The sequence below is a fragment of the Nycticebus coucang genome, chromosome 13, assembly GCF_027406575.1.
Source record: "Nycticebus coucang isolate mNycCou1 chromosome 13, mNycCou1.pri, whole genome shotgun sequence".
Lineage (NCBI taxonomy): Eukaryota > Metazoa > Chordata > Mammalia > Primates > Lorisidae > Nycticebus > Nycticebus coucang.
This window is the reverse complement of record NC_069792.1, coordinates 27,160,029-27,185,000: the sequence shown is the minus strand read 5'-3', so window position 1 is coordinate 27,185,000 and position 24,972 is coordinate 27,160,029. Positions and strand designations below refer to the sequence as shown.

General features: G+C 38.0%; 1 protein-coding gene across 2 annotated transcripts in view; it reads right to left on the bottom strand.

The window, feature by feature from the left end:
- ZFHX4 (zinc finger homeobox 4) overlaps positions 1 to 22,860 on the bottom strand; it is a 204,855-nt gene extending 181,995 nt beyond the window's left edge. For both annotated transcript variants that reach the window (XM_053559105.1, XM_053559106.1), the window contains exon 1: positions 22,494 to 22,860. The gene's annotated coding sequence lies outside the window, so the exon portion shown is untranslated. The remainder of the gene's footprint in view (positions 1 to 22,493) is intronic.
- Positions 22,861 to 24,972: the final 2,112 nt, after the last annotated feature.

The window sequence follows — 24,972 nt, the reverse complement described above, 5'->3', positions numbered from 1 at the left end:
TGACTATCTAAAAAGGTGAGGGGGGGGGACTGAAAACCAGCATACCTATCTATCACAGACAGACTTTGTATAAATGCAGGGAAATAATGTAGACAGCTATAACAGGCTTGCCTCCACATCCAAGTTGTTTTTGAAATTGCTATGAGCATTCATAATAAATCTAAAATTCAGATCAGTAATCCTGATTCTTTTTCATTCCTGTTTTCTGAAAAAGTCTGTAATGTATATATATATATATATGTGTGTGTGTGTGTGTGTTCTAAAACCTCCTTTGCCCTAATAGAAATGTAAATGACTTTCATGTACAACAGCAGGAATAAAAGAAAAACACAAATAACTTGTAATTTAAAACATTTACCTTTTCTTTATCAGGCAGTCACTAGAAGGGGGAATGAGTGTGGGAGGGAGATCCACAAAGAAAGGAACCTTAAAATTAGAAATATTATAGCCACAGGCAACACAGAGCAAACTCTTCTCTGGTTTTCATTTTGCCAGTAAATCAGCTTACTACAAATCTTCCTTGTGCAAAAGCTCTCAGCAGGTATCTGGCCGGCCCTGATTAAGCACCAATCACAATTCTTCCCCACACTTCAGTCACCTCAATGGGCAACAGAACAGAAATTAATATTTACTGCAACCAGTCCTATCATCCTAGGGGACAATCACATTCGCTCAGGTTTTTTTCACTGCAATACGTAATGAACACCATTTCAAATACCATTTTGATGTTATCAATCCTGGTGAGTTGCCCATCTCTCAAATGCTGCCTCAATCAACATCTCCCCTGGCTTAACAAGTCATACACCAGCACTTCCAATGAAAATCCCTCCACTTTTTTTTTTTTTTAAGTTTAGTTTTTTATTGTTGTTGTGTTGTTTAGGTTTTTTTGCAAGCAGAAATCTTAGACCATAAGCGCTCTTTGTTGAGGACAAAATGCACTCAAGAAAAACCATATAGGTTTCTGGCAGCAGGGTAAAGTACCAGAGGACAGTTGGGGATACCTTGGTAAAAACGTGTGATCCCCTTCTGTGTATGTGCATGTGTGTGCCTGCAAACCTTAGCTACTGTCATAGTAGCTTGCTTACAGCTTAAGCTTCCCTGAGTCCCTGCAGATCTCTCGGTTTGCAGAATGATGGCACTGTACTCAACAGTTGAGTAGTCTTAAACTTTAGTGTTTATTTTCAGCCTATGACATAGGCACTGTCTTAATTTTATGAAACAGGCAAGCAACTTTCTTTCAAATCTTGAAATCGAAAGGACTGACAACTTCGAGGCCAATAATGCCTTAATTTAAAAGTATCAGCACTTTCACATATCCTGACAATTTCTGAAACAAGAGAGGGGATGTTGCTATATTAACACTGCATATACACTGCTTATGATAGACAAGTACGACCTCAGCCAAGATGCCCCTCCACCCCTACACTCTATTGCATAGTCTGAAGAGTGGCAAAGAGCTAAAAGAAACAAAGCAGATTCGCCAGTATCACTAACCATTTTAGAATTCCTTTTAAGAAGTTCTTATAGAAGGAAGGCATCCCTGAAGGTCACTAGCATAGTAAGTATGAAGAATAGCTTACTCTCTTTACTATAATCAAATCTAATCTTGTCAGCTAAATCAGAGAGGAAGTGATCAGTTTAGAATACATCAAAAGATCTGAGTAGATTGAAAACGAAATCAAAATTCGTTTTGGTATCTGAGATGGTTAAAATGACATTCTAATTGCTCACAAATCAAACATCACAAAGCTCAGTGTGTAATTTTAATCATTGATGAGCTCCAGGTTAATTATCCTCATGGCATGCGTGCAGCTTTCAAAACCCTCTGAAATAATCTGATAACCATAAGCATGAAAACCTAATAATTTTCTAATTAGTCCACCAGCATTAATGTTTACCTTTGCATTTACCAGTTCAGCACAATGTATACATACTGCAGGCAGCCAAGATGCCTAAAATATAATCCCTTGCTGAACTGAAAGAAATGAGGGAGGCAGAAAGAGTTCAGAGATTTGGAGTGAAAGCAAGGTGGTATATAAAACTAAATTAATGAAACTAAACTAAGTCCCAGAATGCAGGATGGTTTTCTCCTAATGGTTAGATAAGTTACTAGGCTCAATGCATATATCTGATATGTAAAAAAGATTTGTTTTACAGCTTTGTAGAAAAGTTTTTGAGTTATTTTTTATTATTATTTTAATTCCATTTTATCTTTGCCTTTATGGTAGTTCTCATCCCACAGATACACTTGCTAGAATCATTACACATATTCTAAATGTACCTCAAATGAATTAAATGTAACATGCAGTTAACAATCTTGGCCTGATGCTGAATGGGTACCGCAATGTTTATCTCAGTGTCTCTCTATACAAAGTAGAGCAAATCTCTTAATTTTACTTTAAAAAATTACTTTTTAAAAAAATTTGAAAAATTACTTTCAAAAAAATTAACATTATTGCTACATGAAAAAAAAATTACGAAAGCCACATTAAAAACATCCATTACAAGTCAAAGCAAGATGGTAGGATATATTTTGTTACAATACTCCCATATAATTTTACATAAAATCACCTATCAGCTTCTTATCAATAACCTACACATTAATCAGAAACTAAGTTAAATAAATAAGTCTTCTATACAATCAAACTTACATTTCATTCTAATACCAACAATAACAAAACTATCTAAATTGATCTTGCTAGTAATATATTATGTAATTTCAAAATTTTATTCTGTAGCTGTTGACTACAACCATAGCAATGTTTAGTAGTATATCACGATCGAATCACTTTAGTTTACTCAGTTAAAGTTATTTAGATCAGTAAGTACAGTGACACTGAATACGATGCTAAGTGATTTCACTGCCATCAATGTCAGACCAGGTCTTTCTTTTATCAATGTGACCCATTTAAGAAATTTACGATAAAGTTTTATAAGTGCCAGTAAAAGACCACAAAGAGACCACAAAGACAACTGTTTAACTTAAGCCACAGAATTCATTCCAAAATGACTGCATAACAAGTTCACTCACTATAAAAGTTGCTTCACCATTTAAGGTGATTTCTATTTAGTTTTCACCAATTTCTATTCTCTACTGCCAAACATTCTAATTTTTAAAAGCACTAAAGTCCTCAAGAAATCTCAAAGAGAAAGCCTAACATCATTTAACACTAAATTCATAGCAATACATACCTGCTGGTCTGATTAAAATATGTGTACACAGTTTTTGGTATTCTCAGTAATTCACAAGATCAGTGACTTTGATCACGTCAAATCCCTTTTTCAGCACTAATGGACAATATGCAGAAAAGAACTTTTATTACTCGCTCTGCCTTGCTTTCGTCTGCAGTCACTGCTGCCTAAACTCTGCTCTGCTAAATGACCAAACCCACCTACAAGGAGCCTGGCTAATGAAAGGGGTGCTTTCTGAACAATAGCAGAATTCCTTTGCAGAGTTCCCATTAGAGCCCAAAATCAGGGAGGCCGGTTTTTACCTCTGTTTTTGACTCGAGATTGTCCCAGCCCTTCTCTACGGTCCAGTGAGACAGTGTTTGTGAAATGATTAAAAAGAAAGTGATCTGATCAAGAGGCCAGAATAATGGGAAAGGAATGCTAGGTTAGCCACTCTGCTAAGTGCTGGGAAAGAAGACCAATGGGCTCCCTTAGCCTATTGTTTTTATTCTCGTTTGCTCTTGAGCCATCTTCCTAACATTTTGAGTCTTTATTTCCTCCATTTTAAACAGGGTAAAAGTTGTCCACTTACAAGAGAATTTGGTAACAAGTTACAAGTCAAACAAAAAAATAGAAAATAAATAAAAATCCTTGAATTATATCAAGTTTCCAAAAGGTCATCACTGTCTCTGCTGTGGCCTTTTCCCCATTCCAAATCCTCTATCAATATGTCATAGTGAGTTAGGCAAAGACAAAAGAGAGGCACAGTGTGAAAACGGCACATATATCTAATCCTGACAAAGCAATGAATAGACCTTCACAAGTATAATTATACTTGTTTATTTGTTGCCACGTACAGAGAACTGATGAAAAAAATCCATCAAAGTGGTATTATGCAGACACCAAGAGCTTCTTTTCTTTGGTTGCTAAAGCCACATTGAGGCTTAAATTCCTTATTGTTAAATTCAGAAGAAAGAAAAAAAAAAAGATTTTTGGCTGGACTTTTTTTTTTGTATCAGTTGCTGACAGATCTTTTGTGTACAAGCCTGTAGTAGTTCACACCACTACCTCATTTTTACCCATGTTGGAATTCATAATTACATATCACTGTACAGAAGCTTTTTAAAGGGTGTGGTTGCTAACCACGAGAAGTAGTAGTGGCATTGCCCTTTCTTCACACAGTCTCCTTTTGATTTATCAAAACACAGGTAGAGTGCCTGCGTGAAGCACCAGTTACGTCACGATGCTTGGAGCTCAGCATTTTAAGTGGAGGCCAGTGTTGTTAAGTTACCTTTCTCTGCAATCTGCTTATTTTAGTGTATGTGGAGTATTTCATAAAGGATTGCCTAACTTCTTCCCCATTGCAGTTTTAAAAAGGTTAGCGAGAAGGAAGGCCAATACAAGGATCTAAAAGGATTGAAAATATTAGGTAAAAGGTTTCAAACCCAACTGTTAAGAAGCCATCATGTTCCAATAGACACTAAATCAAGTAATTTAACAAAAGCACATTTTTAGAGGTGGGGCAGGGGGAGCCAAAATAGCTTTTTCTTTTTTTTTTCTTACAGGATAGAAATATATCAAAGTAAATGTAATCTGCATAGTTAATGTTTGTGAGCTTTACAATTTAAAACAGAAAAGCTGTAATTTTTCTTTGCTGGCAATCTGGAAACACTCTGGAGTTAATTACAGCTGATTCGGAGTGAACCACACAAACAAAGACCAGTCTATGTCCAGACAATTATACTGCATTAACCAGCTTAGAGCTTCCCGCTGATGTTTCAGGCCTCTTCTGTTACACCCTTCTACCTTCCCAGCACGAGAGAAAATGCTTCTGCAAGAAGGAATTAATGAAGAGAACTGCAAAAGAATGTGTGACGACCTCTCCTGACACGGCAAAAACTTTCCACCCATGTCACGACAAAGGGGAGAAGGTAATTAAGATTGAATAGAAGGATGTAACCAAATACAGTCAGCATTTAAAACAGGCACAGTTCTAAAGAGGGAAAGTTTACAAAGACAAACATGAGTGTGTGAGTCAACCAAGTCGTTTTTCCGTTTTCCTCATTTTTTTTTTCATTAAAATCTAAATTAGCTCTTCAATGAAGATTCGTGTCCTTCTCTATAAATGGGACCCTTGGGATTGATGCGTAGTATTCTCCCTCCCAGTCTTCCTTTCTCTTTCTCTTCTTCTCTTCCCACCCTCATTTTCCCTCGTGCTCCCTCACATCACTAAATCTGCAGGGTCTTTATATGACAATCGCATAGTATTAAATATACGTGTTCCAGAACCATAAGGAAAGGTACGCTTTGTCCATAAACCCAACAGTCCTTAATTTGAATAACTGTGGGAAATGGGAATTTTACCCAATTTTCTTCACAACTTTCATCAAACTCCAGCTACCTTTCTTTACAGAGGAATCAATAATCTCTCCTTAATCAAATTACACTATTACATGACTCATTTTACTTGTTTGCTTCAGGAAAATTTTATAATCAGTGTACAGAGTGGACCCAATACATTAGGTGTCTTTTGTAAACAAACTTTGAGACTTTTAACCAATCTAGTTGATTTCTAATTTTCTTATGCATTCTAATTGTAACAGAATAGTTTGCATTGGTGAGAGACAAGGACATGAACTGTAATTATATTCAGTGCTTCTTCTGAGTCTTTCTTTGATACTGTTTTGCTAGTATTCCAGCTGACATTGGGGCTATGCGGTGATTGCTTCATTAAAGGGTAAGGATGTCCTAATCAGCTAAAGTATTACTAGAAAGCTGTTGTTTGCCAATACTGTGAGAAGATACTGCCTTTTTTTTTTTCTTTCCTTAAAAAAGAAAAGGGTATGTCCACAGGCCAGGAACCCAGCCCCCAGCCATACTTAGGTATGAATCATCTTCCCTTTGTCTCATCTATGCAAAGTAGACTTAGAATTAAATAACTAAAATGAGCTTTTAAATGTTTCTTCCCTAAATAAATATTAACCTATAAACCAGTCAGGTATTATATAAAAATACATATAAACATAATCTCTGAAAACATAAAAAAGTTGCGTAAATTATACTCAATTTTATATGCATCTCAATAACCAACAGAATCATTTTCCCTTCCCATCTCCCTCAATCCCTACCACATTTTAAAGTTCAAGTAAATAACAATGCTAAATAGGAAGCTTTAAATTGGCAGCCTTTAGTATTTCTTGGACAAGCATGGACTGCATCAATCATTTTGGAGAATTTACATATCATAGTTGCCATATTTTTCATATGTTTATATTTCACGTCTTTAAAATATAACTGACTAATCTCTCTGGTATACATACCATCTAAGAGGGTTTAGTGATTAGACTTTAAATCATCACACAGGAACATTTTAAAAATTGCTCCAAATTAGTTTTATTAAATTATATATAACTATAAAATATTTGGCTTCAAAAAGAAAATATACCAGGCTAGCAAAAACTATTACACAGACATACTGATCTCACCTACAATGTAATAACAATATAGTCTAATATATATTTGTATCCTTCTTTGTCTATTCATACATAAAATTAATTACTGAACTACTGACAGCTGAATATTTCAAAAGGAAAACAATTATATAATTATTTGCATTTCATGAGTCCCACCTATCTGATCTGGTAACCCATAGCATAGTAAGTGTAATAGTGTGAGTGAATTTTTTATTTTAATAAAGTTATAAGCATAATTCTTTTAACCACTACCAAATGTCTCTTTCTATATTAATACAATACTTTTAGAGTCTACCAAATACAAGTCTCTTTTAACATACCCTGTAAATATTTTAAATCACTTTATATTTAAAACCACATTAGAACTAGCATAATAGAGAACGTTAAGTGGAATGCTAAGTTTTCTTCTGGATGAAATGTTGGCAAATTTATGTTAGATTACTAAGATTAGTTGGTTATTTTATTTCTATTATGAAGAGCCTTTTGTTTGTAGTTTTTTCTATTTGGATTTTGTTTTTTGGGTTTTTTTTTTTTGGGGGGGGGGTTTGGTCTGAAAGTTAACTACTGCCCATCAGTGAAGTGAGCAATTCAGTAATTAACTTTTGTGTTTTAAATGTATGAACTTTAATTAGATTTCATTATAAACAAACAAACGTCAACCATAATTATAAACTCCTTGGTTTACCCACATTTTATCCCTTTTCAAACAAACTTGATGTCAGACAAATTAAAATCAAGCAGCCAGCAATTTTGAGTTGAATTTTACATGATCTGCTGGTAACCTGATTACTTTAACTTCAATATCATTACAGGAAAAGTATTTCAGGAAAAATAATTACAAGAATTCCAACAGGAGACAAGCTTAATTGTATTGATTCAAAAGATGCATGTTCAGAGGAACCATGTTGAAGGAATAATGTTATCTCAAATCTACAGTTTCTATTAAAATGAAATTGTCCAGCATGAAAGAAGCAATTTAAGATTTGTGTCTGCAGAACTAGAGATACTAAACTAACTAAATAATTATCTGGGCCCAATTATCTTATACTTTGAGTACCAAAATATCAGTGTGGAGCAACTATAAGCCATGAGGTTTGCAGGTTTATTTACTGACTGGTGTATCTATTAGGACCAAGAACAAGTGGAGCTGTCAGGACATAATGAAGGTAAATGATTAGTTAGCACCAAGCTTGAACTCTTCTTCAATGCAATAAGAGTTAATTAAAGTTTACCATCAAACATCAACCAAAGCGGGATGTTGATCAGGTTTCAGCATTAAGTGCAAACAGACAATACTTGGCAGCAATTAGTGCAGCTATCAAATGACATGCAATGATAATTATACATTTAAAACAGCTAAAGAGCTGGGGGAAAAACTAATCAGCCTCTTTGACGACAAATACTCAAAGGGCAGGAAACAGGTATCAGATTATTTTACTTTAACACTGTAAATCAATAGAATTAAACAAGAAAGGCTTGTATGAGTAGATTATCTGAAAAAGAACAGTTAACTGGACCCAAAATGAAATAAATCTGCTAGTAGTGGTCTATCAAAGATAAGAACTTCAGTAGCTAAAGAAAATAAGTTACTTTTCAATTAAAGTTTCAGAAGGAAGTCTGTGTAAAGAAAGTTTAGCATCTAGGTTTTGTGGAAATTCCACAAGGCAACAAGTATTTCACCAAAATCATTGTTATTTAAATTTAAGTCTTAACTTCCAACAACACTGTCAAAAATACTTTAGCCCTGAATGTTATCTTTGTGTACTCAAGTATTATTTTCCTGAAAATGTTTTCAAGTGAAGGTAAGGTTGAAGTTCTAATGCAGATAAATTCAAAACAGAAGCCATAGATATACGTTTAGTGTGCATTATGCAGGTCTTCCTGTGATGTCATTTAAACCTGGAACTCCAATTTTGATATCAAAGAACCCGCATACAACCTATCCCTTAAAATAACTTTAATAAATTACCTCATTCTTTTTCTTAGTCTCTTGCCTGTAGCTTGGACAATGTCTCCAGAATTGTGCCCATCCTCATGACTACCTCCCTATTTTCCCAACTAATTCTGTTATGCTAAGGATTTATACACAGAGTTGGCTAATCCCAATATTTCCCGGGAGCTAAATCTAAGCCATGGCCAACTCCCAGCACAAAAATGTCTCTCTCCAAAAGCCCTTTCGCCCCCTTCAGCACTCATACACTCATTGGTCCTGACATTTTCTTTTGAGCCATGACAAATGAGCTGATGACTCTGATGTGATTGCATGGGAGAAAGGCTTTATCTAAAGATATATCATTAACTCTCATCACCATCTCCTAATATGGTTCTTCAGGGTGCATGTAATATGTTGTGAAAATTTGAGGAAGTTTTTTTGTGTTCAATAGATGCATTGTAAGTAGTAACAAACCAACTTCATCAAAAGAGAAAAGAGAAGCTGGAGTGGATGAGATGATTGGGGTAGGGCATGGGGGGGGTGGGAAAGACAAGCATCAACTAAATGTTGCTCTGGGGATTTAAGTAACTCGCCTCAACCTCTGCCCCAGTGAAACCCAGCCAGCTGACTGCTTCTTAAAGGTCTCTTCTCCTCAACACTGGTGGCTGGAACAGAGCATAATTTGCGAAAGTGACACAAATGAGGCTTCATAGATAAACACAACTAATCAATCAGCAAGCCAGCACCTTTCTTTGTTTTTACTTGGACCAGCGCGGTACCTATTTTATTCTCCAGTCTAACCCTCAATGTCCTATGTTATTAAATCTCCATACATTCAGTTTCAAAACCAGGTCTATTTTGATGTTTTTGTATTTTTTGTAGGAAGAAGCAGTATTTTCCCAACTATTATTAAATGTTAAACTCTTCAAGCTCTTTGAAAAGGGAAGCCGTTCCATTACCATAAATACCAAAACCTTTAGGTTCATTTGGAACCCAAGTTCCAGTTACGAAGTTCTTGTTATATACACTATGAAGTTTACAGAGTAGATACTTGTTATAAGCTCTTCTCTCAATTCATCTCAGGACACAGCCAATCAGAGGCAACTCTAGCATAACAGACCTCTAGAAAGCAGGTCAGGCTTTGAGGTAAAGTGCTATTCACTCTTGGACCATGCAAGGAGCTCTTTATTCCTGTTCTTATTGGCATCAGTCCCCCTTACTAGAGCAAGAACAAAGCCAAGTGCTCGTGTGAGGTTTATGAATAAATCAGAGGTGAGCCACTTTAAGTGCTGCCCATGATTTCCTTGTTGACAGTGAGCACTTAAACAGGCTTCTATGACCAGCAACTTCTGGCAAACTATAATGATTCCTAATCTGCACCCTGCTTCACTTCAAGAACTAAATGACCCACACCATTTCTCCTGCAAGTTTTCACCTTTCAGACAATTTTTTTGTCCTATCTCTAACAGCTTACCTTAACAATACCAGAGCAGTCAGCCTGTCCTTACAGTTATCATAGGACTTGTAATAATTAAGAAACTTCATTTGCTGGGAAAAATCCCACAAATCAAAAAATCTCCAGCATAACAAATTATTCTCACACTATAAAATTTGGGGCTATAAGCTGAGGAGGACACACGCGTGTGCACACACATGGTCTCACCACCTGCCCTCGGTAGTTACGTTGCCCAGGAGCTTCAGTTTCCTTATTGGTTAAACAATACTAGACGCCTTTCAACTGCAGCAATCTGTGGTTCTAAAATAAAACCCTATTTAGATTGCACTGGAAGATAGTGATAGTTTTCTCTTTAAAATTTTCCGAGATAAGTCCAGCTGTTTTAAGGTAGTGTAGTTCTTTTCAGTACCTAAATTTCAAGAAGAGAGAGATTCAAGTAGCATAGTAAACTAAAATTTTCTATTTATGTTTTTAATTATCATTCATTTATTCATTCATTCCATAGATATTTATTGAGCACAGAGGCCTTGCCAATAGTATGTCTGTGGACACAGTGTATAAGCAGATGTGAGTGTGGCCCTCATGGAGCCTGAGGATACCCTTCAGCAAGCATCATAAAAAATGTTCAGATGTTGATTGTTTTCTTAGAATGAAGAGTATCCTCATCCTGATCAGCAGTTAAAAAATGCTTAGTGTCGGCGGCACCTGTGGCTCAGTGGATAGGGCGCCAGCTGCATATACTGAGGGTGGCGGATTCGAAGCCAGCCCTGGCCAACTAAAACAGCAGTGGCAACTGCAACAAAAAAAATAGCCAGGCATTGTGATGAGCGCCTGTAGTCCCAGCTGCTCAGGAGGTTGAGGCAAGAGAATCCCTTAAGCCTAAGAGTTAGAGGTGGCTGTGAGCTGTGATGCCACAGCACCCTACTGAGGGCAACAGAGTGAGACTCTGTCTTAAAAAAAAAAAAAAAAATGCTTAGCACCAAACATATTTGTTGCAAGTGAACTGTCAAGTCCAAGGCCTCCTACAAATGACTAGAACATAGGTCAGGCACACTTCTAATTTTAAAAAACACTTGTAGTTAAATTTCCCATGATAATATAAATTCGAATTTTAAGTATGTATATTACATGTATTATGAGATTATTAAAAATAAAAAGATAACAAAAGACAGATTCTGTCAAATATATATATATACTCCTAGATAGTCAAAATTATGTATTTATATATTAATTAACTTTTATTCTGAATTTTAACATCTTTGAACAAGGATAATTCTCCAATGAATAATGTGTTATTATAAAAAGATAAAGGACTGTGACCTCCTCCAAAAGGTAACCCAGGTTGAAACTTACAGCTTGGCTATAAAACATCCTGAGAAAATTTAAGGGCTCTATAACATTATTTGATTATTAATAGTTGGCTCTCTTATCTAGAATAAATTTTGGTCAACACAGTATCATGCAATATACTCCTTGAACAAAATCTCATAATATTAATACCAAGTATATAGAAATGTGTTTCTACTACATCTCATCTAGTATTGGAAAATCTTCCAATTCAAAGGCTTTCAACAAGACTGGGTCATTTTCAAGACAGAAATAAGCACTGTGGTCCTTTCTATTATTGCATTTAATGGAAAATATGGAATATTGTTCATCAAGGTCTGACTTATTTAAAAACTAGTTATGTCCTAATTTGCTTCTTTAAAAAATGAAGACCTGGGCAGCCTGTGGCTCAGTGAGTAGGGCGCTGGCCCCATATACTGAGGGTGGCAGGTTCAAACATGGCCCCAGCCAAACTGCAACAAAAAAATAGCCGAGTATTGTGGTGGGCACCTGTGGTCCCGGCTACTCGGGAGGTTGAGGCAAGAGACTCACTCGCCTAGGCCCAAGAGCTGGAGGTTGCTGTGAGCTCTGACTCCAGGGCACTCTACCCAGGGCAAAAAAGTGAGACTCTGTCTCTAAAATAAATAAATAAAATAAAATAAAATAAAATAATAAAATATGAAGACCCAGGAACACATTAACTATCTAGAAGCCCCTCAGAAACAAACCAACTTGTGATGATGGACTGGCGGGTACTGATGTGGAAGACGACCCACCTGTCAACCTAGATATCATCAAGGTTGAGAAAATGTGAGAAAACAGATACTACACCTTTTCCTCACCTCTTAGTCATATCCATTGCCTAATTCTTATATCCTCCCCTGGTGAAAGAAAGGGTCAATGCTACTCAAAATATCTATGTAGATTTCCTGTATTAGAGGCTCTTTAGCTGAGCATTACATTAAATCCTGCATTGAGAAAAAGAACCAAAAGAGAATATAGGTATTAGATATCTAACACATTCATTTATTTAATGTTCACTTTGGCCACATGTAATCTCTACAGCAACTCTGACATACAGACGAGACAACTGAAGCTCATAAAGATTAAATAACTTGGATAAGGTCACTCATGATAGGGATTTAATCCAACTGCCTTATAGATCTTGTAAGATTCCTATTGAGCACTGGATTGCCAAAAGAAATAGATTTTCAAATGCCTAAAATGGAAGATAAAATAAACAAACTCACTGAAAGAGTAAAAAGAAACCAAAGTGAACAGGATCAATAATAACGTGAAGCCTTAACTAAGTATCACCCTTCCAGGTACGCTCTGCTTCCTGTAAAGCATCACACAGTTGTCTTCATTTACTTTCCTTACACAGAATGGAAACCTTGTTCACACCATGTTCATGATTATTAAAAATACATTCTAAGTCACTGAGATCATCAGTATTTTTATGAATCATAGACTCTTCTTGGCCACTTACAGCACCTTAGAGTCTAACCGTCCTACTTAATGCAAACATATGATTAACGGGCCAGCAGTAAGAAGCCAACCAGATTCCACTTCGCTGCTTGCAGTAGCAGGGAACTCACTCTCTCAGATGTACCATTATCGTATTATTATTGCACATTTCCCTTCTCTTCTCTTTACCATTTCCACAGCCTTCACATTCATTCACGCAACAAACCCTTTTCCTAATAGGCAATATAGTTGAGTTACCAAAGGTCCTACAGTTAGAACATCTTAACATTCTCTTACCTCGCTGACTAACTCATTGATAAGTTCTGAATTCAGTATCTCATCTTTTAAAAGGAGCTAGTTGAACTGAATGACTCTAAGGCAGCTCCCAGGCACTAGCATTTTGATAGTTTCTAATAGGTGCCTACTTCCCTACCCACTCTTTTCTGCTGAGATTATGTTAGCCTATTTTTAGATAGCAAAACAAATTTAGTCTACAGAGGGAAAATTTCACAGGCTGCCACAAATGAATGCATCTGAAGAGGAAAGAGAGGCACTAACATAGGAGAGGATCGAAGTAGATGTGTGTGTGTGTGTGTGTGTGTGTCTGTATATACACTCCTAGTAAACACAAACATTAAGGAGGATGACGCACAGTTGTAGCTGCTAAACCAAAAGAGACGGTTCATTCTCATTCTCCATTAGAGACCTCAGGAACTCAAGTACTCATATTGACTGCATTATTCATAAACGTATGTTTTTTAAAAAGTACTAAGAACTATATTTTGGAATATCCATGTTAGTAAAGTATTTCAGGCTTAACGAAGGTACTTAGCGAAATATCATAACAATGATTGGGCTTTATCAACTTGTTCTTCCATGCAAATTTTAAGATTCTCCAAAACCTTCCCTTTTATAAAGAATTGTGCTTTGTTTTTAACAAGACAAACAGGTGGCTTCTATTTTTCTGTATTTTAACACTACTAAAGCTATAGGTTTCTTCTTTACAATGAAGGAAGAGAATTTTATGGACAGAGATAAAATGCACATTTTAGCTCCAAAGTCAATTTTTCCTGATTAAAATGATTTAAATCTGAGTAAATATTTTCATAATGCTTTCTGTTTTTATAGCTAGAACACACTAGCTATAAAAGTGTGTTCACACCATCCTATAAAGCTTGTCATTAGAGGTACATGCTATAATATGTACCATTCAGGAACTATCACCTGTTGTATCTTCAGGACAGGCCAACATTAGAAATGATCTATAATCTGAATACATGATGCTGATGTGTGAGCCCCTGACCTAGATGACCAAGGTACTCACAACTTGTCTTAAACCATCAGGGCATAATCAAGTCGGTCTCCCCAAATTCTTAAACTTTATTTGTTTATTTCTTCAAATAACATTAACATTAAAGAAGAATAAACATTCTTCTGGAATGTTAAAGTGGCCAAGAAGAAACCTGTTTATTAAATATGACTTTAGTGTTAACACTATTTTTTATCTTGAGCGCATATATTCAAAAAATGCCTCAAAGTAGCAAAGAGTTTACTTCATTCACAAATCTTTAAAAGAGTAGCAGAGTAGAGAACAGTCATTCCTGGGCTAAGGATTGTATGTCAAACGTGAAACCATATCAAACTTTCAAGGCAACTTATGAACCTCTGAAACTAGGGAATTAACAGAACATCAAATCCAGCAAGATCACAAGGGGCACAATCCTTATGCAAGAAAATAATGCCATTGAGCCCTCATTAAAAGCCCATTTCATCCTTCGCCATCAAAGACTACGAGTGCACTAAGATCTTGGTTATATCATCAGGGGTAACTAAAACAAGTGCCAAGAGAAATTATGCACTTTTAGTTCTCACATGTGTCCATCTGTTCACATATAAACATATATTCCGCTCTCTGTCTGATTCCTAAAATCTTGATATCAGAATACCCTGGGCTTTTGCCCATTTCCTAAGAATGCAGACATCACATAAGCTACTATTAACCCATGTGTGATCCACTTCCATGATGGCTGGAAAACTGCCAGTTGCAACACATGGTGCCTGGTTAACAATGTCTTAAAATATAAATGAATTTATTTTTTAAATTAACACATTTTCTTATGGAAATACCTTAATAAGCCCTTCTGCATGTAAAAGAATAGCCTCCATGTGTATTTTTTTTGTTCTTTTAAGACTTTTTTCAAGCCTATCATAAAGTCAACCATAAAAGTATTTGAAACAATCCAGAATTTCTTGACAAATTTTAAAAAGGACTCTAGTAAAGAATTTTGGTAACTATATAACAAAGATCAAACAGTTTTCCTTTACAATATGCTATGCTCAAGAGGCAACCCTTACACTCTAATTTATGCGAAAACACTTGTGATTTACCAAGTTTCCATTTAACCATCTTAATAGTACCTCAGCAAAAGAACTGCCAAAATGATGATGCAAATGGACCCTCTACAGTCTAACAACAAACAAGTTAGATTAATCTGTGGTGCAGTCTTTTAGCCCCTCTGCAGGGCAACTGTCAGTGGGTCATTTGTAGCAACCTGAAACTAGAAAGAATTCATTTAAAATGTATACATATAAATAATTATCTGCACTGCATTTCATTTACCTATATACAAAAGAACCAATTCCCACTTCTGAAAGAGTCAACACTCATGGTATTTTAACTGCCCTAATTATTGTTGAAGAAACATCATTAAGAGCCCTGATCACATTGTCAAGTGATAACCAGTTACAGCCCTAACTAGTGACAAGAGAAAACCCCACTATAAATATTTCCAATGAACATATACTACTAAGACATTTTTAAAAGACTTATCTTTAAATGAAACATGCAAAACACCTAGAAAGCAACATGAAGATTGCATTCAGAATTTTATGAATTAAATGCTAAGAAAATAATTCTGGATCCACTTTTACTATTCCTTCCCAGCTACAAAAGCTGATGGGCCACTTAAATCACTTAGCATTGCCAACAATTAGAATACACAACTCTTTCTCAAGTATTGTGTTCCACCGATTGAGACAGCTATTTATAATTGATAGGGGAAAACACACACACACACTATATATATATATATATATATATATATTCCATCATTAACTGAATTAAATATCCATGCCATACTTTTGGCCTCTCACAAAATAACTGTTTCTGCCAACAAAGTCCTGGGAATTCTTGATACCCATTAGTCAATATTTGGCTACCCTGACATGTCTGAAAATTCTTCTACATGCAAACCTCTGTTGATTATGCTCTACCTGAACTACTGTCATACACATTACTTCCCAGTGATGATGAAAACTCTGGCATCTTATAAAGTTGCTGAAATCTGAGCCCCTGCTTGTTTTCTCAAGTCTTGGACAAACATAACTTTAGAGAGAGCAGAGCATAGACAGAAAGAAAGAGAAGCAGCATTTTCATCTTCCTTTCATCTTAGTCATTCAGTCAGCCATTCAGTGCCCTATTCAACAGAACTTTCATTATGCAAAAAAATGCTAATCCTTTTCCGATGCTTTCACACTTGTATAAACCCCCATTCCTTCAACTGAAAAGCAATTATATCAGTTTACCTTTCTGTCAAAAACAGGATTAATATTCCAATAACAGAATCTCTTTTCTTTTCCTATCTTTTTGCTTTAGGAAACTAGAGATTATTAGTAGAGGCATTCTTAGAACAAGAATGCATTATTTTAAATATGATTATGTTAGCCAATGGGTAGAAAATGGTGAATAAGAATATGAAGAAAAAGTCCTTCAGTTCCTGCAGAAACTCTTTTCTCTGACAGAACTGACCTTCCTTTTATAGATGTGCAAAGAGAAAGAGACTTACTCTGGTCTATTAATCAGAAACAAATTATGAAAGAATGTAGCTGGACTGGTTGACACTATCCCGTCTTGGGAGACTCAGTAACAGCTAGTAACAATGTCCTCTTCATGGGTAATGAACAGCCATGACAAATGGGGCAGAGAAACTATTTATTTGCATATGCAAATTTTCACACAAGGGAAACATGTACAAACAAGTGTCATTGTAAGGTGGATTAGGCAAACAACCTGTCTTTTTAGGACATTCTGCAGCCCAGAACATTAGTCAGCACAATTAAACCAGTCTCCATGGAGACTAATGAAATTTCACCATGCTATGAGTTAAATTAGATAGCTAGTTATGTGTTTCCACAATCCAACTTGAAATCCATTATTGTTTCAGAACAATACAGCAATTGTGCCTAGCTGATCTTTGCCAGCTCAACAAGCTCCTAAGTTGACAATTTGCATATGTTAATATAATTAAGCACTAATTACATGAAACTTGTACATAGTCACATGCACTTTCCCTGGGCGCTTCTCAGTTTGAACCTTGGCCAAGTCTTTAATCCTTAGAATGGTCTTGGGGCTGGGGGGCACACTCTTCCTGTGGGTACAGCCCAGTAGGCAGACACAGAAAGACTCCTCATTTATAAACACAAAGCCTAACCTGCTTCTCATATTTCCAGCAACAATGACAGAAAATATTTTGTAGTAGTGCTAGGGACCTGAGTTAAAGAAAACGATGAGGGAGGATGAATTAGTCTTTAAAGATTCATAAGGAGTATCTTTTCAAGGGAAAGCAGTAACGTTCATTTTGAGAAAATGTTAAGAAAACTCTATTCTCTCTGACACTGTCGAACTTTAGCAGATGAAAATGGTTTGACAACAGCAAAAATTGCAAGTAGGAGAGGGAAAAGGAGTCAGCATCTAATGAGCTTTACATAAATATATGCAGAGGCAATTAAGCAATGTTAATTACTATGATAGCAGTTAATTGAATATAATTAGATATTTTAAGCCACTGAATAAAGCATAGTTAAGATTAATTTTATTGAGATTAATTGTAAATAAGGATAGATTAACTCCGTGTTTTGACAGGCATAAAAAGTAGTTCTGCAAATTAAGCAGGATCATGGCCACCAGTCCAAAAATCATATATTATTTTAATGTCACACCTCAGAATCATCTCTTCAATAAACATGACTTTTCAAACCCAAACAGACAGGAATCTTGAAGAAAAACAAACAGCTTGCAGAGATTAAAGAGCCTTTTGTCCTTTTTCATGTGCATTTCTTTTAACAGACTAAATTAAGCGAGTCTGGTGTACGTTTTTTAGGAAGGAACATTTCACACTGAATGGAAAAAATGTTCTATCACATATGAAATTCGTGCAGCTGTGCGGAACTTGGTCCAGATGGTTTAAGACTATAAAACACTACCAAATGATAGACAGTAGGCCTTCCCAAGATTATGTGATAAAGTCCCAATCTTTTATTTTGATCCCTCCATTTCTGCTTTGTATTAATTCCAATCAAATCACATATTTTCTTTTATAATTGAGTTTCCCTCAGAGGGTATTAAGAAACATTGTACCTACTAAGTGCTAGAAACAAAATGTCAGAAAAATTGAAGAAGGCCTCATTTGACAGATAACAGCTAAGTCATTCAGCCACAAAAAGCAATAAGAACTATACCAACAATGTATGCAAATGACACCACTTGACTATTACTCTCACAAACAATGGTTTCTAAAAATACTTCTTAGGAAAATATTAGTAAATGGAAATCCTCCCCCCCCCCAATCCTTTCACACAAGCTAATTCATGCATAATCTTTAAGAAAATTAACACAGTCCTCAAGAACGCTGAACAAATTACTAATAAGAAAGGAGCTTCAATTGATTTTGAAATAAATCAATAGGTGATTAACATAATATTTTTAAAGCAGGGGAATGTATATGTATATTAGCTAAACATATATATTATATTTTCAATACCTTTTAGCTCTTAATCAAACAAGGGCTTTACACCATTGAGCCTCGTTCTACACAACCTCACAACTTCTTTAGGATGCCTTTAGTCTTTTTAACAAAAATCCTAAAATGGTCTGTGAAACAAGACTACCACAAGTCATTCTACAGTGAAAGATTTTAAATCATCCAGCCTCTTCTAATAGACTTGAGACTTATTGAGGTAGAAACCATAAAAAATGAAGAAGGGAAATTTAATCCCTGAAATATTGATTTGCACATTAATATCATATAGGCAGAGGGCAATTTGGCTTCGTGGAAATGACACATTGTCGACCCTTGGTGAAGTCAGAGCCAATCTAACTGCTGAACATGTCTGAATCTCAAGAGTTATTAAGGGCTTCCCTTCTTGCCTTTATGACTTTTCTTCAGCCTACCAATGCAATCTTAAATGTATTATCTTTAAGAAATAATTGTAAAACCTCAGGGGTTTTCCAGTTAATGGAAGGGAGGCCAAACCACATCAGATTCTGAAATGCAACATTAAACCCTTGCAATCAACAAAACCACCTCAATTCTCATCCATCCAGTGCTGGATCTAATATTGTTATTAGAGATAATCAAATTTCATTGTGTAAATTTAGGCTCATGGTCAGAATGGAAGCAGTAAATTCTGCAATATTAAACAGTGATTTTCTCAGCTTCCTTTATGTTTTCCTTTGCTGGTACAGCATCTTTTAAAATAATCCAACTAGCTCAAAATTAATGAACAGATTTGGGCTCATCTGCTAAAATCTGTGAAAGATTACAAAAGAGCTGAACATGTTAGGCTCATTTTTAACTTTAAGTGGCAACTTTCACTTCACAGATCCAGAGCCCACTATCCTGTCTAACCCCACAGTTGGTGCTATTGCTTTAACTTACACAGCTGGTTTACCTGACCTTTCTTTGTTCCTGGGGTACATTTTCCTTTTCAGATTTATGGTATCTCCCCCATATTTCATTGAACCCTATCTTCATTACCATAAACATGAAAACACTTGAATATGAGTTTACTTTTTTAAACCCAAAAGTAACCAGCTATTGAATAAATACTTTCCCCAGTGATGCTTTTCCTAGTTTATTCCATAAAGGTTAAAACCATTTTAAAAAATAACTGTATAAACCTTATGATCCCCACACTGAAGCCAGGTGCAAGAGGTTAAAACAGCTGGCTAGCCATCTTTTATTTTTGTGTGCCTTCCTGCTGATTGAAACCACAAACCTTGAAAACTATCGAATATTCCCTTAAGGATTTTTTTTTTTTTAAGATGAGGAAGGAAAAAAGAAAATCTTCATTCTCTTTAATATGCTCCTCAGTGGAGGAGAAATACTCCCAAACACAGTCACAGAGGTAGTGAAATAATTCCGAACATCTCCTTTCTGTTTTATTTAAACCATCCCTTTTAACAATTTCTCTATACAATTGTATTTATTCTTCAGTTAGAAAAGAGGAAAGAGAAAAGGAAAGAAAGAAAGAAAAGAAAAAAGAAAGTCTGAGCTTGCTCTGTCAGTTTTGCCAGTAAATATAAAGTAAAACAAGTGTTGATGGCACCGAGAGTGTTACCTACCCGGGCTGTGTTTTTGCATTGCTCTCAATGGAAGCGATCGATGCCCGTGTCACTGTCGCGTCCCAATCGCAGCCAAGTCTCAGCCTTAATCTAAGCAACACCCGAAAAGGCAGCGGCAGCCGCAGCCTCTCCCTCACTCTTCCATCCATCCACCCAACTAAAAATATAATACTACATATGAGCTTTAACCACTCCACGTTTATAGGGATCAAGCCACTGAAAATCCAGGAGAACACAATAAAAAAAAAAAAAAAAACTCCTTCTGTCTCTTCTCTCCCTCTCTCTCTTCCTCTCTCCTCTCAGTCTGTCCTTTTGCCATCTACATGATCCTTGATTAAACATGGAACACAGTTAATAAAAAGGGGGGGGCTCAAGGAGAGGAAATGCAACTGTCAGAAATCTCGGGACGGCCAGATTTTCTGGTGAACCTGCCTCTGTCTGAGTCAGTGTCAATCCACCATCTTCTGCCAGTGAACTTGTCTTTGGGTTTTTGTTTGGTTGGGGGGGGACTGTTGTGTGTGTGTGTGCTTTTTTGGAAGGGGGGAGGGGAAAGGCAAGGTGGGGGGCGGAGGTGGGGGGAGCAGGGAGAATGTGTGTGTCTGAGTGTGTGTTGAGTGTGTGTCTGTGTGTGTGCGGGGGGGGGGTACATGTTTGCGATCTGAACCTTTGGTACCTACAAGGAGGGTGTCTCACCGAACGGTGGCTAAAACCTCACCAGAACCGCGCGGAAGTGAGGAGTCGCGGCCAAGGGCGCCGGCCGAAGCCTCCTCTCTGGGCCGGACCCCAGCCGGAAGGTCCAAAAGGAGCCCCCGTCCGGATCACAGGTAACAAAAGAAATGCAAACCAGCGCACCGTCTTCTAGGGGAAGGGGGACAGACGGGGAACCTTCTGTAACTTGAGCATCGGCAGACAAACTTTATACAATTCCGTGAGAAATTTTATTTTATTTTTCTAACAGAAAACAGCAGTAAGGCCGGGGGCGGGGGGGGGGGGGGGGACGGCGTAGAAGTAGAAAGAAGGCGAGACCCGGCGCATTTCAGCTCCTTTTCCCTGAGCTGCTCCCGGCCGGAAGGCTCACTTGATGCCAGGAGAAGCGAAGGAGGTGAAGTTCATTTGTAGACACGGAACCCTTTTGGGGGGGCCGGAGAATGAATCAGTTCTCACAGACAGCCACAGCCCCTCAATACTCAGACACACAAATGCACATGCACACGCGCGCGCGCGCACACACATGCACACACAGCGCCCTTGCTCTTTGCCAAAAAGAAAGGAAAAGATTCTTGACCCCAAGCCTCAGGCGTCTATCCTCCGGTCTAACGCGCACCCGGCGGCGAACGCGCCCGGAGCAAGCTGCGGCTGCCTCCCAGGTCCCCGGCCACAAGGCCGGGCGATCCTGCCTCCTAACGGACCTGCTTTCCGTTCGCCCGAGCCCTGCCCGCGCAGCAGAGCAGCCCTCGGCCAGGCCCGCCGCCGCCGCTCCGGCGGGAGGGTGTCTACCTGCAGCCCCAGCCCCGGCGCTCGTCCCAGCCTCTCCGAGTCCCCTCCCAGGGAAGCACGAACCCCGGGCCTGCGCCAGCCCGACGCATTAAGCGCCCTTCGGAGAACTTGGGAAGGGGAAAAGGGGTGGGTGGTAAAAGAAGGAAGAAAAAGGAGGCTGAATAAGGGAGGGGGAGGGTAAAGCTGGGAAAGAGCAGGGAGAGAGAGGCTCAAAGCCTCTCACCGACCGAAGTCCAAACTTTCGGAGGATGGGCGCCGAGGAAGAGTCATCCCGAACAGAGCACAGCGGCGCAGGGCGAGCGGGGACTCCCGGCAGTGTCCGCACCTCTGCGGAGCTGACAGCTTTCTCCCAGCCACAAGAATGCCCCAGGCTCACGACGAAGGCAGAGCCCGAAAAGACAGGAAAAAGGAGAGAAAACTGCCCGGCCAAACGTGGAGGGGCCGCCACTTAATCCAAAAGTTAAATCCCGAAAAACGGAGCCCCCCTAAAGAAAGTGGAAAATCGGGTCCCTTACTGTCCCCTCCCTCCCTCAGCGGAGAAAATCCTTGAGCCAAAAAAGGGGGAAAGAGATAGGAAAGGGGGGCAGAGCGGAAGAGATGGTCGGGATGAGGGGATGTGTGCGAGAGCGAGGAGAGCCAGGGGCAGAGAGAGAGGCGGAGAGAGGGAGCGAAATATCAAAGATTGTTCAAGATCAGGCTGGAAAGATAATCGATACTCGACCTAAATTTAACACAAACTACTCAATAAAAGTTAAAGAAAAAACTTACTTTCCATTTCCCCTGCAGTTCCTACTCGATCTTCGCCTCTTTTTTTGTTTTGCTTTTATTTTACTTACAGCTGATCACATCCAAGTAAAACGAGAGGGTTCATTAAAAAAATAAAAAAATAATCCTCGAACTTTATTGGGTGAAAATAAAAACGCTGAAGCAGAAAGTGGGGGGCATGGAGCGGTCCTCGGGGGTCCGGGAGGAGTTAAAGCATGTGCCGACCGCGGTCTCGCTGTTTGGTTGTGAAGGGGTTGGGAAAAGGAGGAAAGGAAATGAAAATCCGATATGTCTTTATTCTGCTAATTATTATCGTTTTAGCCCTGTTTAAAAAAATGGCTGATTAAGTTGAGTGCGCATGTCTTTGTGTGTCTATTCCCGATATGCACTCTGGGAATGAGAGAGGAGAGCGAGGGAGAGGGAGAGGGAGAGGGGGGAGAGAGGTGTAATTAGTGAGGTGATCAACATTCCCCAGACTGCAAATGACGCGCAGCCCGGACTCGGAGCAGCCCGGGAGCCTCGCAGCTTCCAAGGCTCTGAGCGCTGCGGCTGGAGCCCCGGACGCTGCAACCGCGGAGAGCACACGGGCTGGGGACCTCCGGGGTTCGCACCCCACGCGCCCCTGCGCGCGACTCCCAAACTTCATTAGATACGCACCCCCAGACACACACACTCACACACACACACACACACAAAACAAGGAGAAGAAAATAAAACTCAGACACCATCAAAGCCATGCCCTTTAACCATTTGAGATTTTTGTTCTATTTTAATGAGGCAAAGTAATTATTATCGGACCAGAGATTTGTTTACGAAGGGGCTTTAAGCAGAAATATGAATTAGGGTAATGAAGAGCTTTTCTCTGACTAGTTTATTTTGCTATGCACATGCACGCACTTTAATGGCGAAATGCGGGGACCAGTGCAAATATGCAGATGCATGTAAATGAAGAGTGCCTGGTTGTGTGCAAACACCGCTAAGTCCAACCCATTTCAAAAGAGGAATTGCACTCTGGATCCGCAGGCACTCTCTCTAAACCCCTATCTTTCTCTTGCATACGCAGGAGAGAAAAAACCAGGACATGGGAAATGGAAGTGGTTAGTTTAGGCAAAGTAAACTTCCAAATGTAGTAAGTGATGGTTGCAAGAGAGAGATTGGGGGTACAGTTCTAGACTTTATGTAATAGTCTTTAATATTTTATCAGAATGGCATAAGTTCAATATAACAACCTTAGGAAGACTTAGGAAAAAAAACCTTTTATCTTTCAAGCCTATTGAGTTTTTTTTTTCTTGAAGCACATTATGATGAATTTTAAAACCCCACTACAGATCTCATTAGAGTGAAATATACTTAGTATTTTCTGGTGCAAAATTTAAGGTGGCTGATTCTCATCTGAAAATCTAATTATCTCTTTCCAATATCACAGATGTGAATATGAGTGACACTTTCATTAAAAGATAATTAACTAAAACTAGGAATAGACATACTTTTAAATACCCCCTACTGAATATGGAATATATATATATATATATATATGCATTGCTACTCAGCATATTAATACACTACTACACCACAGGTCACAAGTAGACACCCTCTATGTAATATTTCAAAAACAGGAATTCTAGAGAGAAAGAGAGAATAACAAATCAAATGAGCTAAAAACAGGAAATACTTGCAATGTCCAGTTTCCTGGACAGGTGAGGCGTCAGCTGCTTTTAACTTGACAGGCCTTTGAAGTTCTGGATAGTCAGGATCTGCTTCAAAACCTTGTCTTAGGCCTTAAGCACCAAATCTACCAGATACCAATAGAAACATTTATTGCATAAGCACTCAGAACCACAGAAGCTGCAAACATGCATTTTTCTGGGCCTAAAACCTTGTGTTATCAGGGAACATTTGGAAAATCCTAGGACTGGTGCAAATGGATTAAAAACCAAACAAAACACCTGGGAGGATAAAAGCATAGTCCTCAAAAGAGCAGACCTAGGCCCAGATCAGGAAAGCTGGTTGCCTTCAGTAGCTGGCTAAGGTTATGATGAAAGTCCAGAGTCTTAGAGTGAAGGAAAAAAAAAAAAAAAAAAAACTAGATATGGTCTTTATTAAAAGAAAAAAGCAAATCACCACCTTAGGAATCTGGAGTCGGTGCATGTACTAGTGTTTTAGAAACCAGGACTACTAAACGTTAACAGAAAGAAAATTATGTCTCCAAAGACTTCATTCCATTTCAAACTTCTTTGGGAAGAAATCTGCTCAAAGTGGCTGTCTTTCTAAAATTTTAAAGTTAACTTTGTTTACAGCTCCACCTTTACACAACAACTGTATTACCAATTTGCTAGCGGTATCTGTTGGCACCTCAGTGGAGTTTATCTGTGTGCCTCAAAAAAATACACATGCACACAGGGGTAAAATTTAAATTCCCTGCAACTTGTAAGTAAAAGAAAAAGGTGTTTATGTAGCATTACTGTTTACTGAAAAACACCCC